The following is a 16,275-nucleotide window of genomic DNA, read 5'->3' as shown; positions in this document are numbered from 1 at the left end:
GTACGGGAGGTTGTATTTGTTTATTCGGGGCTTTCTGAGGTGCAAGCCCACACCCAGTGCATGCTGTAACAGGGCTAATGCTATTCGGCTTCCAAGCATTCTCTTTCTGCAGGGTTTTGTGCTTGTTACCGCAAGCAGGGCCTGTCAATGTAATGTGCATGCTGGGAATGCTATTTTTAGCTCAGAAGGACCCGGGCACTCCTGGACTGTAAAAAAAAAGCTGGCAGCCCTAATTACTCCGCAGCCCAGGGACAAACTGCCCTGCCAGGAAAGATTCCTGAATGCGAAGCTTCCTGCTCGGCTGCCTGGTAAATCCTTCTCTGGGACTGACAATCAAGAGTTAACCTCGTTCCTTTACTTCATTTTAATTGCACTCTGCAAAGCTTTGCCAGATTACTCCTGGCTTATTTCGCTTCCATTTCTCGCCAAGCCCCTGCTTGCTAGGGCTGTGCTCTGCTTCCTTCCTCTTTCTGTTTGTATTATTTTGCGCCACTGCCATCTTTGTGCTGCAGCTTCTGTATATATTATATTTACCTTTATCTCCCCTGGTTTCTCCTGCCCTGTCCTTCCCGGGGGCTTGGACAACCTCAGGGCAGGTCAGCACTGCCAGCATAAAGAGGGTGGTGACCCACCCACCACCACCACCGATTCCCTCAGGACACTCTCTCCTCTCTGTGACCGTCAGATTTCAGCCTGGGAAAGCCGGAGAACTGGGATCAGCTGATAAAGTGAGGCAGGGACTCCTTCCAAAGCATCAGCTTCTAACCCACAAGAGGCAAAACGGAATGGGAGGATGGATGATGTCTTTCCTCCCTCTGCTCTCCCAGGCTGAAATCTGACAGTCACAGAGGGGGAGGGGGGAGAGATTTTCCAGAACAGTGTGTTCGTAAGGAGCTAACTATGGCGATGGGGCCGGATGGGATGCATCAGCGGGTACTACGGGAACGTGGAGACGTCCTGGGCAGCTCCGCTGGCTGCCCCTCTTCAGTGCTTCTTTAGAGTCTGGAGCAGTTCCAGAGGACTTAAAAAAGGGGCAGATTGTGGTTCCTATTTATAAAACTGGAAGTAAGGAGGAGGATGAAGTAAGGAGTAAGGAGGAGGCTGAAGTAAGGAGAGGTCAGACTGACCTACAGGCCGGTCAGTCTGACCTCTGTGGTGAGCGAACAAATGGAATCGCTGCTAAAGCAGAGGATGGTGCAATTTTTGGAATCCGGTGGATGGCAAGATCCGAGGAAGCATGGTTTTGCCAGAGGTAAATCTTATTAGATGAACCTTATCAATTTCTTTGATTGGGTTACCAGAGAGCTGGATAAAGGGAGAGCACTAGATGGAGTGTGCTTAGATTTCAGCGAGGCCTTTGACAAGCTTTCTCACTGAAGACTTATGAATAAATTGTGCGCCCTTCATATGGACCTTAGGGTGACTGACTGGCTTAGACCCTAGCTGAGTGGGACGTGATAAAGGGCAGTAGTAAACGGAATTTCCTCTGAGGAGGGAGATGTTGCTAGCAGTGCACCTCAGGGACCGGTCCTTTTCAACATTTTGGTGAGCGACATAATGGAAGGGTTGTCAGGAAAGCTTTGACTTTTTGCCGACGATACCAAAGTCTGTAACAGGGTGGACAGCCAGGAAGATGTGGAAAACACGAGGAGGGATCTAGCAAAGCTCAAGGAATGGTCCATGGTCTGGCAGCTAAGATTTAACGCTAAAAAATGCAGAGTGATACATTTAGGCTGCAAAAATCCAAGGGAAAGGTTCAGTGTTGGAGGTGAAATTCTTCTAAGCACAAAGGAAGAACGGGATCTGGGGGTGATTGTTTATTTATTTATTTTATTTATTGGTTTTTATATACCGATATTCATCAATGATATCACATCGGTTTACAGAATAACAAAAAACCTACGCATGTAAAGCGTTTGACAAAGAACAGGCATGAGTAACTAGAAATCATAAACGGCAACTGGGGGAGAGAGGAGAATATATACAGGAGAACTATGTACATAGATTAAATGCACTGGACTGTAAAATTATATACATTATTGAAACTGAAAAGGTTGTAGAAGATACAGTAGTTGAGTGCTTAAGCTCATTGTTGTATAAGTTGCTGAAAGTGTATCCATGGGAAAACAATAAAAAAGGGTAAGGAGGGATCAACTGTGAAAGGTCAGATTTAATCAGGAAGAGAGCTTTTTTTTTTTTTGGGGGGGGGGCGTGGGAAGGAAGGGGTGAACTGGGTTGGAATTTAGGCTGATTGGTGCTAGGTGTTAGGTGTAGGCTTTTGTGAACAGCCACGTCTTTAGTTTTTGTTTGAATGTTTTTTGGCAGTCCTCTTGGCGTAGCCCTACTGGCATCGTATTCCAAAGGGCAAGGCCGGCTATCGAGAGCGCACGTGCTCTGGTGGAGGCCAGGCTGGTGATTTTGGGTGAGGGGGTCTGAATGGAAGCGAGGTATTGTTGGGTTTGGTAGCTTGGTGGAAGCTAAGGGAATCATTATGCCAGTTCATCTCTGGATTATACAGTGCTTTGTGGATGAGAGAGAGAGGGTCTTGTATTGAACGCGGGATGCAATTGGGAGCCAGTGTAGTTCCTTTAGTACGGGAGTTATGTGTTCGTTTTTGTGTGTGTTGGTGAGGATCCAGGCGGCTGTGTTTTGTAGTATTTGTAGAGGGTGGATCGAATTTTTAGGTAAACCTAAGAGGAGCGAATTACAGTAATCAAGTTTGGAGAATATAGCCATTTGAAGTACTGTGCGGAAATCTGGGGTGTGGAGTAAGGGTTTCAGTTTTTTTAGTATGTGTAGTTTAAAGAAACAGTCTTTTAGTGTGTTGCTTATGAATTTCTTAAGGTTGATGTGATTGTCCAAGATGACCCCTAGGTCTCGTACATGTTGGGAGAATGGAATAGGAGGGGATTGAGGGAGAGTGATTGGGATAGCTTTGGGGTGAGATAAGCATAATTTCAGTTTTCGTAGTGTTCAGGGCAAGATGGATAGTAGTTAGGAGTTTATTGATTGAGAGGAGTGTGGAAGACCAGATGTTCGTGGCATTTGGGAGTGTGTCGGATACTGGAATAAGTATCTGCACACATCCAGCAGAGCTCTCTGCTTCAACGGCAAGGGAGAAGAAAAAGGGTTCGCACTCACAAAGCGGGGAGTAGCTGGCTTGTTACGGCGGTTACTACCCCAAACCAAATGTGCCTGATACTTCACTTTCCATGCATATCCAGCATGGCTCTCTGCTTCAACGGCATGGGAGAATGACTGATACATCACGCATTTCCAGCATAGCTCTCTGCTTCAACAGCAGGGGAAAAAAACAAAAAAAACAAAAAACTGATGCTTCACGCATATCCTGCATAGCTTCAACGACAGGGGTGAAGAAAAAAAGGATTCGCAATCACAAAGCGAGGAGTAGCTGGCTTGTTACAGCGGTTACTACCCCAAACCAAATGTGCCTGATACTTCACTTCACTTTCAATGCATATCCAGCATGGCTCTCTGCTTCAACGACAGGGGAGAAAAAAACTGATACTTCACGCATATCCAGCATAGCTCCCTGCTTCAACGGCAGGGGAGAAGAAAAAACAACCAACAAGGGCTGTACAACATAGTCTAGGTAAAACAAATAAGCATGGGTGTAGCTTGCTTATCGCGGCGGTTACTACCCCTTCTACCCCTAACTAATCAAGTTAGATATTTCACTTGGTTGCAGCTCCATCACTGCTCTCTACATTAATGGTGGGGGTGGAAGGGGAATAGAACAAAGAGCTAAGAGAAACAGATAAGTATGAGAGAAAAAATGTGTGAAGCTTGCTGGGCAGACTGGATGGGCCATTCGGTCTTCTTTTGCCGTCATTTCTATGTTTCTATGTTTCTATCAGCATATATATAGTGGGGAAGCTTGAGGCTGGATAGAAGATGACAGAGGGGTAGGAGGTAAATGTTGAAAAGGGTGGAGGACAGGGAGGAGCCTTGAGGGACTCCATGATCAAGTGCAATAGCTTTAGACTCGTGGTTTCCTAATTTGATTTTGAAGTTACGATTATGAGATAGGACTTAAACCAGTCGAGGGCGACACCTGTGTTTCCAATTTCAGTTAATCGTTGTAGAAGGATACTATGGCTGATGGTGTCAAATGCTGAAGAGATGTCTAGAAAGGCTAGAATAGAAGCTTCCCTTTGTCAATGCTTTTGATAAGTTGATCGGAGAGGGAGAGGAAGAGGGTCTCCGTGCTATGGAATTTCTGGAAACCATACTGTGATGGGGCAAGGAGTTGATTGTCCTCAAGGTATTCCGTGAGTTGTTTGTTGATGGTTTTTTCGAGAAGTTTTGAGATAAATGGAAGGTTTGAGATGGGGCAGTGGTTGGAAAGGTCTGTGGGGTCAAGCTTAGGTTTCTTCAATATTGGCTTGACAATAGCTTGTTTAAGCAGGTCAGGTACATGGCCTGAGTTAATGGAGGCATTTATAATGTTGGCTATGGGTTTTGCAATTAGGTTGGGGATAGATAGGAGGAGTTTTGTAGGGATCGTGTCTGAGGGGTGGGTGGAAGGTCTGGCTTTCTTGATAAATGATTCTATTTCGAGGGCAGTGGTGCAGTCTAGTGAGGTGAGGCCCTTGGCGAGGTTCCTGGGGGGGGGAGCTTGGTAAGCTTCTTGGTGGGCTTGCATGGGAGGGGGGGAGGGGGGGAAACGAGTAAGCAGCTTGTTGATTTTATCCTGAAAGAATATAGCGAGTTCTTTGCATTTGGATTTAGCTTCTTCTTCAGGAATGTCTGGGGATGCTGACTTAGTGAGCTTGGTAACATACTCGTAGAGGGCACGTGGGTTGTATTGGAATTGGTGTATTCTGGAAGAGTAGTAATCTCTTTACGCCTTATTTAGCCTTTCACTGTAATGATGTAGCGAGGATTTGAATTGTGCCCGACGGATCCTTGCGCCAGGCCTTGTGTCTGATGATCTTATGGTGGCCAGACAGGTGGATAAAGTGATGGTATAAGCCAGAACGATGCTTGGCTACACAGGGTGAGGAATGGTCAGCAGAAAAAGGGAGGTGATATTGCCCCTGTATAGGTCCCTGGTGAGACCTCACTGGGAATACTGAGTACAGGTCTGGAGACCGCATCTTCAAAAGGATATAAACAGGATGCAGTCAGTCAAGAAGGCAGCTGCTAAACTGGTCAGTGCTCTTCGTTCTAAATCATAGGGTGAAGAAGAGGACCAGAAGGCTCATCTGCATCCCCTGGGAGAGGACTCCAGAGGTCACAGCAAGCGATCCAGGGATTGAGTTTCACAGCCCCAGCTTCCAGAGGCCCCGCACCCTTTACAGTAAAAGAGAACTGGAAAGCTCATCTGCATAGTGTTCCTAGCATCTCCTGGGAGAGGAATCTCAAGTCTCTCAATCCTTTGAGTGAAGATCAACTTAATGGTGGTTAAAGAGGATTGGTAAGTATAGCTTTGGGAAATCTTAGGACTTAAAGTTTGGAAAGAGGTGAAATTGTGGGCTATATTCTCTATAGTATGTGTGTGTCTGAGATGTCTTTCCCTCTCACCTACCCACCCCTAGTTCAACCTTTGATTTTTAGGCAAGAGACACTTTTTCACTAAAAATCAATCAGGCTCTTATCTAAATCATACTATTGCATCAGCCCTTATTGAGAGTTTAATCATCCCCAGATTAATTAGTGAATATACCTATACATTTAAATTACTCTAATTCCAACTCCCTTAGCAACTTAACCTTAACGAGGAACGCAACAAAATTAAGATGAAGGAAGCAGTCCAGTAGCAAGGGGGGGGGGGGGGGGGGCTTTCCAGTCTTTTGCATCGAGTGTCACGTGTATGATTTTTTACCCGCTGCTGAGAGATTGTATGTGTGCACCCGGCGTGTAAAGAGCTCCTGGCTCTGAGAACTAGTCCGGTAGAGCCAAGTCCCAAATCCAGTCTGGCAGCCCCGGTGCTGCCTTGGATCAGAAAGATCTCCCTGTAGGAGAACATCACCCTGGTGTAGCAGGAAGTGATCCTGTAGCAAGGACCTGCTAAGAACATAAAAACATAAGAGCATAAGGTAATGCATTGTCTTCTTGCACTGAGGACAAGTCTCCCAGGGCTACTGCCCAGGAAGGAAGGGTTAGGTCGGTCATCATTGTTGGTGATTCCATTTTTAGAAATGTAGATAGCAGGGTGGCTGGTGGACGTGAGGACCGCCTGGTAACTTGCCTGCCTGGTGCAAAGATGGACCTCACATTTCATCTAGATAGGATTATTTGGGTACTTGCCAGGTTCTTATGGCCTGGATTGGCCTCTGTTGGAAACAGGATGCTGGGCTTGATGGACCCTTGGTCTGACCCAGTAAGGCAGGTTCTTATGTTCTTATTACTCCTGGGGGAATTCTGTGCAAAAAAAATTTTAAATTCTGCAAAATTCTGCATACTTTATATTGGTCAAAATAACACAATATACATGACAGTCTTTAAGTAATTACATTTTAAATTAATACAGAAAAAAGTTATTTCTTAGAGATGCAGAATTTCCCTAGAAATTCACTGTAAGAGTGTCCCACTCTCTCTCCTCACTCCCCTTGACCACTTTGCCTTCTTAGGCCCCAACTCCTCTGCCAGTATCACTCCCCTCAATGTCTAGGCTCAACCCCTTCCACTCTTTCTCCACTCGCAGAGTTTGACCCCACTCTCAGTACTGCCCCTCACACAGGCTCCCTCTGTCCCTCTCTCTCTCTCTCTCTCTCACACATAGTTTCCCTCTCTCTAGTGCACATGCATACCCCCTCTTTCAGGCTCCCTCACTCTCTCACACACACACCCTCATACAGGGTCCCTCTCTCTCTCTTGCGTGCGCACACATCCCTTATACAGGGTCCCCTTCACTCTTGCATACAGACCCACACAGCTCCCTTTCTCTCTCATGCATACACCCTCACACAGGCTACCTATGTCTCTCTCTCACACACCCCTTTCACACATACACAATCCCTTCACACAAGCTCGCTCTATCGCAAACAAACAAGCACCATCACACACACACGATCCCTTTTTCATACACACTAGCTCTCAATCTCTCACACACATACACACTCCTTCACAATCTCCTCACATAGGCTCCCTCTCTCTGGCATCCACGCTCAGCCCCCTCCCCAACCCCCCAATGCTCTCTCGCACACACACCCTACTGTCTCACACACATTAGCTGCTCACTCATACCCCCTTCCTCCTGCTGTCTCTCACACCCCCTCCCCCAGCACTAGATAATAGACAGTGCTGGGGAGGAGCGGGCTGTCGTGGTACATGTGGGCACCAATGACATAGGAAAATGTGGGAGGGAGGCTCTGGAAGCCAAATTTAGGCTCTTAGGTAGAAAGCTTAAATCCAGAACCTCCAGGGTGGCATTCTCTGAAATGCTCCCTGTTTCACGTGCAGGTCCCCAGAGGCAGGCAGAGCTCCGGAGTCTCAATGCGTGGATGAGACGATGGTGCAAGGAAGAGGGATTTAGTTTTGTAAGGAATTGGGGAAACTTTTGGGGAAGGGGGAGACTTTTCCGAAAGGATGGGCACCACCTTAACCAGGGTGGAACCAGGATGCTGATGCTAACCTTTAAAAAGGAGATAGAGCAGCTTTTAAACTAGAACAAGAGGGAAAGCCGACAGTCACTCAGCAGTGCATGGTTCAGAGGAAGGTATCTTTGAAGGATACTAATGAAACAGGAGAGTTAGGGCATCCCAATAGAGAGGTTCCAATAAAAGCAAACGTAGTCCAAGTGCCTATAATTAAAGGATTACCTGAGGTAAAGAATTCCAAATTAACCCTGTCAACTGAAAAGCAGGTTGTTAATGCAAACCAAAAATGCACTTTCAAATGTCTGTATGCCAGTGCCAGAAGTCTAAGAAGTAAGATGGGAGAGTTAGAGTGTATAGCAGTAAATGATTAGATTGACATAATTTGCATCTCACAGATCTGGTGGAAGGAGAATAACCAATGGGACAGTGCTATATGAGGGTACAAATTATATTGCAATGATAGGGAGGATCAACTTGCTGGGGATGTGGCACTTTATGTCCGGGAGGGTACAGAGTCCAACAGGATAAAGATCATACAAGAGAGTAAATGCTCAGTAGAATCTATATGGGTAGAAATCCCATGTGTGTTGGGTAAGAGTATAGTGATAGGAGTATACTACTGCCCACCTGGACAAAATGGTCAGACAGATGAGGAAATGCTAATAGAAATCAGGGAAGCTAACCAATTTGGCAGTGCAATAATAATGAGAGATTTCAATAAATGTAACATCAGGACATGCTAGACACATAAAGTTCCTGGATGGAATGAACGACTGCTTCATGGAGCAATTGGTTCTGGAACCAATGAGAGAGGGAGCTATTTTAGATTTAATTCTTAGTGGAACGCAGGAGTTGGTGAGAGAGGTAATGGTGGTGGGGCCACTTGGCAATAGTGATCATAACATGATCAAATTTGAACTAATGACTGGAAAGAGGACAATATGTAAATCTACAGCTCTAACATTAAATTTTCAAAAGGGAAACTTTGATAAAATGAGGAAAATAGGAAAAAATGAAAGCTGTAGCTGCAAAGGTTAAAAGTGTACAATAGGTGTAGACATTGTTTAAAAATACAATCTTAGAATTCCACACATTAAGAAAGTGGGAAGGAAGACAAAAGGATTACCATCATGGTTAAAAGGTGCGGTGAAAGAAGCTATTTTAGCCAAAAAACATCCTTCAAAAATTGGAAGAAGGATCCATCTGAAGAAAATAGGAAAAAGCATAAGCATTGTCAAGTTAAGTATAAAACAATGATAAGGCAGGCTAAAAGAGAATTTGAAATGAAGTTGGCCATAGAGGCAAAAACTCATAATAAAAACTTTTGAAAATATATCCGAAGCAAGAAACCTGTGAGGGAGTCGGTTGGTGTTATGAATCTGCCCGCGGGTCCCCGCAAGCAGACTTCACTCACCCACGCTGCTTCATCTGCCCGACGCGGCTGGTGCCGCTGGAGTCGGGCCTTTAGTGCGGCCAGAGCCGCGGACTGTAGTTCTTCCTGCGGCCCGGAGGCCGCCTGGACTTGTCCTCTTCACCGCGGCCGGAGCCGCGGACCTTCCTGCCTTCCCTGCGGCCGGGAGCTGCTGCCGACGCCATGTGATCTTCGCGGTGCGAGGGCCGCATCCCGGGCTCGAGTGGCGGCTGGAGCCGCTGCCACCATCGGGGCCTGTGTATCAGGCCAGCCCTGCATTCTGCTCGCTATACGTCGGTGCAGGCCGCTGTCCGCAGTCCTGCATAACTCTCCTACTTCCTCTAGGCGTGCGGCCGCGCCTCTCTGCTACTTTTAAAGGGCCAGACCCAGGAAGTGTGCTGGCCCCACCTTTAATGGGACTTCCTGTACCAGCCCTAAAAAAGGGCTGCTCAGTCAGTCAGTCTTTGCCTTACATCGGAGTTGCTTCACTCTGGAGGCTCCTGCCTGCCAGAGCTCCATCAGGTCTTCTTCGTCTTCTCCATGGAGTTCTTGTTGTCACATCACGCCATGTCAAGTTAAGTCTTCGTGCCTGAGGTCCTCGTCCAGGTGTCCTGGTGTCTCGTCTTGATTCTCCGCTTCCTGTTGTTCCTAGTTCCTCGATGTCCTGCCCTTTGCTGTTTCGTCAACGCTCCTGAGCCTTCTGGTCCTGTAGGCCGGTAGTCCCTCGGATGACGTCTTTCCCGAGTGGGGACTAGCCTGTAGGTGGAATGGTGTCCTATGCTCCTGAGCCGTCATGTCCTGCCAGCCGTTGGTGGAGCTTCAGATGACATCGGCTCCGTTGTTGGAGTTCTGCTTCGACTGGATCCTTCCCTGCGCTCGTCCCGTTCTCAGCGTGGTCCGTGATCAGCCTCCTCGGGCTGTGTAGGGCGCGCAGTGGGACAGGGTGGTCTGCGACTCAGTTCTGTGGGTGAACTGAGTAGGGCGCCCTGAGAGACAGTGCCAATGTCCTTCCGCCCAGCTTCTTGTTTCGTCTGGACTTCGTCAAGTTCTTCGTCTCGTCTTGGATGCCGTTGCATCATTCTTGGTATCATGTCAACGTCTTGTTCCTGATGTCATCGCATCGACCCTGGTCCAGAATGCAGTCGCATCGACCATTGGTCCGTGATGTCTTCACATCAGCCTTGGTGTCATGTCTTCATCCACGATGCCGTTGCATCGACACTGGTGACACGTCTTCAGCTACCTTGGTGTTTTGTCTTGTGCCAGCCCTTGTCTCTGATGCCGTCTGCATCAGCCTTGGTTTCAAGTCCTCATCCACGATGCCGTTGCATCGATCCTGCTGTCATGTCTTTGTGTCAAGGCCCGTTTGCCCTCATCCTCAGGCCAGGCCTGCTGCTCCATGCTGTTCCTTGCAGCAGGTCCGAAAGGGCTCGGAATGGTCGAGGACCATTCACTTTCCAACATCATCATGTTGTTGGCCTTGGGAGCTTGCAGGACTGGTGGAGGATAAGACCGTCAGTCATGGTGGAACACGCCGTCAACCCTCGGTTCGGTCCTGGATCCTTCTGGGGTCGGGCTGAGGCCCAAGGGCACACGAAACACCTGCCACGTAACAGAATGCAAGGCCATTCGAGGCCGGCACGTAACAGAATGCAAGGCCATGTGCCCGACGGTGGTGCTCCGCCAATGGATCCGCCTTGTTCCAGAGTCTTGTTTGTTCCCGGACTGGTTATGGGACCGAAAATTCTTTTCAGGATTTTATGTACTCGACCCGCTGGAGGCACCAGCTTTGCCCTTGCTATGACCTGCTGAAGGCGCCAGCTGTCTGGATTTTTTTTGTATGACCTGCAGGAGGCGCCTGCATCCAGACTTTTTATCATGTTGCCAGGTTGGGGTTTTTCGACCTGCAGGAGGTGCCTGCACCCCTACTGGTTTTGCTGGGGGTTTTTTTGCCCGCCCTGGGTTCACTCCCCCAGGTCTTCTTGATGTTTCTTGGTGCTTCTTGTTGGGTCTTGTTTGTTGCTTGTTATGCCTTGTTCTCTGTTTGTTCTTCGTTTGTTTTGTTTCCCGCTTGTTGCTTTCCGGTTATGTATTTCCCGTCCTCCTCGTTCCCGTGTTTCTCTCCCTCATTCTCCCTTCCCTTGCTCTTCGCTTCCTTTGCTTTCCGCTCTCTCGCTCTTTGCTTGCTCGCTTTCCGCTCCCTTGCTCTCTGTTCCTTTGCTCTCTGTTCCCTTGCTCTCTGTTCCCTTGCTCCCTCTTTTGGTTTTATTGTGTGTCTGTTACGCAGTCCCCATTCGCGCGGTCTCGTGTTCCCTCGGTCTTGTATTCTCTCAGGCTCGTGTTCTTTGGTCTCTCGTCATTGTCTTCTTGTGTTCTGTGTTTCTACTGTTCTTGCTCTGTTTCATGCTGTCCCTGGATATACCAGCTTCCATTTTTTGGACCCTCGAATACCTCCATCCGGTATGGACTGATACCCTTTTCCTCGGACTGTTGAGAGAAGGTTTGAGGAAGGGTTCTTTGAGGAGGGGGTACTGTTATGGAACCCTGCCCGCGGAGCTAACCCTGCCCGCGGAGCTCGTCAAGGCTGCACTCACCTTCCCCCATGCTGCTTTCTTCTGCCTGACGCGGCTGGTGCCACCGGAGTCGGGCCTTTAGCGCGGCTGGAGCCGCAGACTCGACTTCACCACACGGCCCGGTGGCCGCCCACTTCTGCCTTCTTCACCGCGGCCGGAGCCACAGCCTTTCAGCGTCCTCTTCGTGGCTGGAAGCAGCTGCCAATGTCATCTTATCTTCATAGCCAGGAGGCCGCAGCCCCGGGCTGGATTAGTGGCTGGAGCCGCCCCCGGGGCCTCCTGCAGCAGCTGGAGCCACTGCCGTCATCGGGTCTGCTTCTCAGGCCAGCCCTGCCTCTTTACGCAATGACGCTGTGCAGGCCGCTGTCCACGGTCCTGCACAGCGTCTAGGATTTAGCGCCTCTCTCTAGGATTTAAAGGGCCAGACACAGGAAGTGTGCTGGCCCCACCTATGATTGGACTTCCTGCTCCAGCCCTATAAAGGGCTGCTCCTTCACTTCAGTCTTCGCCTTGCATAGGAGTTACTTCACTCTGAAGGCTCCTGCTTGCCAGAGCTCCGTCAGGTCTTCTATCTTCTCCATGGAGTTCCTCATCTCATCTCATCTGTTCCTCGTCATGCCATGTCTTCGTGCCTGAGGTCCTCGTCCAGGTGTCCTGGTGTCTCGTCTTGATCCTCCGCTTCCTGATGTCCCAGGTTCCTTGGTGTCCTGCCTTTCTTAGTGTTTGCTTCAGCGCTCCTGAGTCTTCTGGTACCTGTCAGACCCGACTCCCTCAAATGACGTCTTTCCCAGGCTGGAGTGGCCTGCAGGTGGACTGGTGTCCTGTGCTCCTGAACCATCTCGTCCTGCCAGCTGAGGCCCAACGGCATACTAAACACCCGCCACGTAACAGAATGCAAGGCCGTTCGAGGCTGGCACGTAACAGGATCCCTGGGGGAGTGATGGGAATTAAAAGCTAAATGAATTGGATGGATGGGCAGCTTGGATGGGCCATATGGTCTTTTTCTGCCATCGTGTTTCTATGTCTCTTTCTCTGCTCCCCCTCTCTTCCGCCCCTTCCTCTCCTCATTCCAACTAATCCAGAGCAGGGGCTGAGTTGCTAATAAGTGAGACGGATGTAATCTGTGCCCACCTTCTTATCTTATCTTATTTATTTATTTATGAACTTTTATATACCGGCATTCGCAGGACACATCACACCGGTTTACAAGTAACTAAAAGAAGGGAAAATTTCAATGAACGAGGATTGGGGAGAGGGAGGCAGGCTAGAAATAGGGGGAGAAGTGGGCAAGGAGCGAGTATCCCTTCCTTCCTAATCCATCAACTTTGCTGCATTTCTCACCCTTGCAGTTCTCCTGTCTTACTCCTCCACCTTGGTCGGATAATATACAAATAGGAGCACAGCATATAAGGACAGTTGAGGGCCCTAAGACCCATCCAGTCTGCCTGGTTTCCTTCCTCTCGTAATGCCATAGACCCCCCCAGTTCATCTCTGGCTCTGCCCTCTTCATAACCTGGGATCCCTGGGCTTATCCCAGGCTTTCTGAAATTCTGGTACAGCTGTTATCTCTACCACCTCCAGCGGGAGGCCCTTCCTTATCTCCGCCACTTCTTCCTTGAAGCGCTATTTTCTGGCCTTGCCCCCCAATACCCTGACATCTTGCTCTACAGCAGTGGTTCCCGACCCTGTCCTGGAGACCCCCCAGCCAGTCAGGTTTTCAGGATATCCACAGTGAATATGCAAAAGAGAGAAAATTGGCATGATATGGAGGCAGTGCATGCAAATTTTCTCTCATGCATATTCATTGTGGGTATCCTGAAAACCCGACCAGCCGTGGGGTCCCCAGGACAGGACTGGGAACCACTAATGTAGAACATCTTTTCCTCCAAAAAGGTTTGCTGCCTATGCCTGATTTATACCTTTGAGGTATATGAGTTTCTCCATCGTATCCTCTTTCTCTCCTCTAGGGTCTACAGATTTAGGTCCTTGAGCCACATCTCATATAGCGTTCAGTGCGGAAACTGCGCAACCATTTTGCTGGTCCTTCTCTGGACCTCCTTCAGCCTGTCTGTATCCTGCCCATCTCCAAGGCTTCTGCTTGAAGTCAGGACTTCTGCTTGAAGTCAGGACTTCTGCTTGAAGTCAGGACATTTACTTCGACTAGAAGTTGTTTGCATAATTCCAGTTTTGGATGATTCAGTCTTCATGCCCTGTGGCACTTCTTAAAAGAGCCAGCACAACCCTGCATTGCAAGCCGTACGTGGGCCGCTCAGCTCAGCGTCTTTTATACCCCGCCACCGCCTTGCACTGGTGGCTGTGTCCCCCAAAATGTGGGAACTGCAAAACAAGACAACCCATGCAGCTCATCTTACACGACGGAAACCTCCGGTCCATCACAACGCAAAAGAACTGAAGCACCCTCTTCCCAGGCCTGCATCGCCAACCCTGATCGCCCAGGCGGAAGGCAAGCAGGAAAAGTGCCCCAGTTTCTGGAGTGCAAGGTGAAACAGACAAGAACATAATATTCCGCTGTTCAGTTAGACAATATTTTACAGAATTAAAAAAAAACACCCCACCCTAATGGTCAGCGACTGTCTCAGGCTACAGCAGCGGTATCAGCAAAAAGAAAACCATTGCGTAATGTAATCGGCGTATCACGGAGTGAGACCACTGGGACTCCCGTTTCATTCTGATTTTTGCTGCATTCCTGTGGCAAGATTAGGCTCTGAAGATTTTGAGGCGTCTTCCTACTGTGCCACTCTGACCATTGTAAATCCAGAGGGGGTGAGAGGCTGCTGTGCTGCTGATACCCCTGAAGATGGCGGCCGAGTCCCCGAAACATGGGTCTATGTTGGGCGACATCAGAAAGAACGAAAGCAATAGAAATGCCCTGAGATATCTAGTATTATAGATAGGTGTCCATTTTTTGAGTAGTTTTTTTTTTTATTTTTGCGTCCTCTGTGAAGGGCAGCTTGTGAATGAGCTCTTTGTGCTGTGGCACAGCAGGTGTGCCCTGTAGTGGGACAGTGTGAAACTTCACCTTTACCAGCTGCCTCCCCGCAGGTTGAGCTCTTGGGTTCTTGCAGGATTTAGGCAAGTCCCTAGGATGATGAAGATAACTGAAGTCCAAAGGACGCACGGAGGACAGGGTAAGCAGCAGACTAACAGAGTCAGGAAAAGGCCAAGAATGGAGTAGGCAACTAGCAAGAGTGTGCAGGACCAGGCAGCAGGCAATTGTGGTCAGCTCCAAGCAAGAGGTCGAGATCTGGAGAGTCGGGCTATGGTGGATGTAGACACATGGAAGACACTGGACAAGACGCGCAGAGCTGGATGAGGCAAGGCTGGACAAGGAAGACAAAGCAGGATGAGACAAGATGACAAGGCCCAGGAATGCAGGAGACCCTTTGCTGAGGCGTGGGGCTGCTCCTCTGATGGCGCCTCATATGGGGAAGGCCAGTGATGTCATTAGAGGGCGCCGTGGCTATCTTCTCACCACAGGCCCTGTAAGAAGGCACACATTGGGCGCGCATGCAAACCTGAGGGGAGGTCGGAGAGGCGCCGGCGTGACGGTGTCCCAGGCTGCAGCCGAGAGCGACGTCTTCTTCCCGCGATGTTCTGATGAAAAAGGAGGACTCTGGCAGTGGGCCACAAAGGGGTGAGTGTAGTAACTTTCGGGGTCATCCCGTGAGCCACCAAGCGTAACATACTTTAATTATTATAGATATTAATAAAGGTTTTTTAGACAAATTTAGTTAGCTATATTGAATCGGCAAATTAATAAACAAACTGAGTGCTTATTGCCGATTCTGTTTGAGGCCCATTGCCTGGCGAGAGGCAGTAGAATGAAATTTTAAAAGCAGCACAGAGGCACTCTGATGCCATATTCATGATTAATATATTGAAGAAAGAGAGTGTTACTTTTGAAAGTATTGAAACATATTATGTGATGGACCTTTGGGTTATGGCACCATTAAGAACTGGGTGAACCTTTAGTTTAGTCAGTGAGCGTGCAGGTTAGTGTGAGTGGGAGGTTATCATTCGAATGCAGCCCCTCCCTTTGAGGGGTCTGGAATGGCCGTCCCCCTGAGAGTCTGCATAGCAGCTCCCTACACAGAGCTCAGGGGCAGTCCCGTTAGGTTTGCTGAGAATTAGGAGGCAGAGAGGACTTTTGCTTGAGTTGTTTTTTCAGGCCCAGTCAGAGGAGCCAGGCAGGGTCGGGAGGGGTTTCCTCTTCCAGTCCACTCACTGGCTGATTAGGGTTTTCCCTCTGGGTCTATTTTTCTGGTTTTAGGATTTTAAGTGGCAGCAGCCTCACTGGACACCTGGGCCTTTCTTGGACTCACGGCACGGGGAACCCTGTGTCTGGGACGCCCAGGGAGAGGGAAGACCTGGCCCTGAAGCGCTGGTGACCCGTTGTGAGGAGGGGCTCCGGTGTTAAATTATGAAGGGGAAAACAGACTTTGATTTCAAAATCCAGGAGGAACTTCTGGCTGCCCTGCCTTCCTGTTTGAAGGAAAGAGAGCTGCTTGCTTCCAGGGGATCCAGCGAGAAGAACTAAAGAGACTGCGTGAGAACTAAAGAGATCCTGAAGATCTGCTAACTGTGAGCAAGGGAAACCAGAAATCACTGTGGTCACCTATCCAGTGTTTCACCAACCTGGGGAGAGAGAGAGAGGATTTACTCTCTGTGCCAGGGCCCTTTAACATTTTTATCAGATTGGAGGGGG

General features: G+C 48.8%; 1 long non-coding RNA gene across 1 annotated transcript in view; it reads left to right on the top strand.

Moving 5' to 3' along the window:
- The first annotated feature begins 1,102 nt into the window (after positions 1-1,102).
- LOC115085767 overlaps positions 1,103-16,275 on the top strand; it is a 62,743-nt gene continuing 47,570 nt past the window's right edge. The window contains exons 1-2 of the long non-coding RNA XR_003854962.1: positions 1,103-1,252; positions 5,202-5,440. This is a non-coding gene — a long non-coding RNA (uncharacterized LOC115085767). The remainder of the gene's footprint in view (positions 1,253-5,201; positions 5,441-16,275) is intronic.

This window comes from Rhinatrema bivittatum, chromosome 2 (genome assembly GCF_901001135.1).
Source record: "Rhinatrema bivittatum chromosome 2, aRhiBiv1.1, whole genome shotgun sequence".
In the NCBI taxonomy this organism is placed as follows: Eukaryota; Metazoa; Chordata; class Amphibia; order Gymnophiona; family Rhinatrematidae; genus Rhinatrema; species Rhinatrema bivittatum.
Note: the sequence above shows the minus strand (reverse complement) of the source record. Positions and strands in the feature narration are given on the sequence as shown.